The following is a 2,625-nucleotide window of genomic DNA, read 5'->3' as shown; positions in this document are numbered from 1 at the left end:
TGTTAATATGAACCAGAAGCTGAGAAGCTGAGAAAAGGATAGAGGAGCAGGATGGAAAAGTGCTCCTCTTGCAAAAATATCTCAGAAATTATATTAATCATAACAAAATCCAATCACTTTAAATTTCATGAACTTGATCCATGAGGCTCTAAAACATTAATATAGAAAAAGAGAGAAAGACCATTTTGAAGCTCTGAGATGGCTGACGTTAGGATATTTTGAGGTTGGATTGGAAAGAAAGCAGAAAAGTCAAGGTGTGTTATGCCATTTTCCATTGGCAGGTGATACTGCTGCTGTGAGCTCTGAAATCCTGAGACTCAAGCCCATCCCATAGGTCCTCATCCACCTGCCATGTTCTCTAAAGAGCCCAAGTGGTGTTGCTCATGCCCCACAGTTTGACAGAGTTCACAGCAACAGTTCTTTTATTTGTAGTTTCCTGTAAGCCCAGGACCCACGTATGCATCCCCAGAACTGGGCAGGAACAGGGGTGCTCCCCACCACCACACAGTGTTCTGAATCCCTTCACTCCCTTAAAGAGGGAATGGGCAGGTGTTAGTACTACTAACAGTGGGAGTCAGCTGGGTGGTGGGGGGACAGAGCCATGAATAAAATAATCATGGTCCGGCCTGTGAACTGAATGTGCCTCCCCCTCCCCTCTGCATTTTACATGTTGAAATCTTGACCTTCAGGGTGATGGTGTAGCCTCTGGGAGGTGATTAGGACAATGGATTAGTGTCTTTATAAAGAGACCCCAGAGAACTCCCTTACCCCTTCCACCTTGTGAAGACATAGCAAGCAGACAGCTGTCTATAAATAAGACAGTGAGTCCTTACTTACCACTGCCTTAACATTTTTTAATTTTCTATACAATTTTTAAAAGTTACTTTCCATTTACATTTATTACAACATATTAGCTATATTTCCCATGTTGTAGAATACATCCTTGAGTCTATCTTACACTCAGTAGTTTGTCTGTCCTACTCTCTCACCCTCATATTGCCGCTCCCCACCTTCCCAGTGATAACTACTAGTTTGTTGTCTATATCTGTGAGTTTGCTTCTTTTTTGTTATGTTCACTAGGTTGGTTTTGTTGTTTTTTTTTTTTTTTTGGTTCCACATATAAGTGATAGTATATGGTGGTAGTCTTTCTCCATCTGGCTTATTTCACTCAGCATAATGCCCTCTAAGGCCATCCATGTTGCTGCAAATGGCAAAATTTCATTTTTTTTTTTTTAAAGGCCGAGTAGTATTCATTGTGTATATGTACATACACATCTTCTTTTGGAGAAGAAAATGACAACCCACTCCAGTATTTTTGCATGGGAAAGCCCATGGACAGAGGAGCCTGGCGGGCTACAGTCTATGGGGTTGCAAAGAGTTAGACACAACTTAGTGATTAAACAGCAACAACACAGACATACTCTTTAACCACTCATTTGTTGATGGACACTTAGATTACTTCTGTACCTTGGCAATTGTAAATAATGTTGCTGTGAACATTGGGTCCATGTCTTTTAAAATTACTTTTGTTGTTTTTTGTTGTTTTTTTCAGATATATACCCAGGAGTAAAATTGCTGGGTCATATGGTCATCTGCTAGGGCTTCTCTGGTGGTTCCACTGGTTAAGAATCTGCCTGCAATGCAGGAGACCTGGGTTCGATCCCTGGGTTGGGAAGATCCCCTGGAGGAGGGAAAGGCTATCCACTCTAGTATTCTGGCCTGGAGAATTCCATGGGCTGTATAGTCCATGGGGTCGTAAAGAGTTGGACACAACTGAATGAATTTCACCTTAGCAGCTGCCTGGCTAGCTCAGTCAGTAGAGCATGAGACTCTTAATCTCAGGGTCATGGGTTCAAATCCCATTTTGGGCTTCCCTGGTGGCTCAGATAGTAAAGAATCTGCCTGAAATGCAGGCAACCCAAGTTCAATCCCTGGGTCTGGAAGAACCCCTGAAAGAAGAAACGGCAACCCACTCCAGTATTCTTGCCCGAAGAATTCCATGGACAGAGGAGCCTGGTGGGCTACAGTCCATGGTGTTGCAAAGAGTCAGATGTGACTGAGTGACTAACACTACTACATATGGTAGTTCTATTTTTAGTTTTTAAAGAAGTCTTCTTACTGTTTTCCACAGTGGCTGCTCCAATTTACATTTCCATCAAAAGTGTATGAGGGTTCCCTTTTCTCGCCAATATTTGTTATTTGTGTCCTTTTTGATAATAGCCATTCTGACAGATACGGACTAACATCTCATGTCTCATTGTGGTTTTGATTTGCATTTTCCTGATGATTAGCCATGTTGAGCATCTTTTCATGCGTCTGTTGGCCATCTGCATTTCCTCTTTAGGAAAATGTCTATTCAGTTCTGCCCATTAAAAATTTTTTTTGTGCCCATTTTTAAATTAAATTGTTTGGGATTTTTTTTATGTTGATTTATATGAACTGTTTATATATGTTTGATGAAAGTGAAAAGTGAAAGTATAGTCGCTCAGTCGTGTCTGACTCTTTGCGAACCCATGGACTGTAGCCCACCAGGCTCCTATGTTTGATATTGAATCACTTATCATTTGCAAATGTTTTCTTCCATCCAGTAGGTTGTCTTTTTGTTTTGTCAGTGGTTTCCTTTGC

At 41.2% G+C, this 2,625-nt stretch overlaps 1 non-coding gene across 1 annotated transcript; it reads left to right on the top strand.

The window, feature by feature from the left end:
* The first annotated feature begins 1,798 nt into the window (after window positions 1-1,798).
* Window positions 1,799-1,871, top strand: TRNAK-CUU. Its single transcript has one exon. It is a non-coding gene; the product is annotated as a tRNA-Lys (tRNA).
* The last annotated feature ends 754 nt before the right edge of the window (window positions 1,872-2,625 follow it).

This window comes from Cervus elaphus, chromosome 23 (genome assembly GCF_910594005.1).
Source record: "Cervus elaphus chromosome 23, mCerEla1.1, whole genome shotgun sequence".
Lineage (NCBI taxonomy): Eukaryota > Metazoa > Chordata > Mammalia > Artiodactyla > Cervidae > Cervus > Cervus elaphus.
This window is presented reverse-complemented; position numbering and strand designations above follow the sequence as displayed.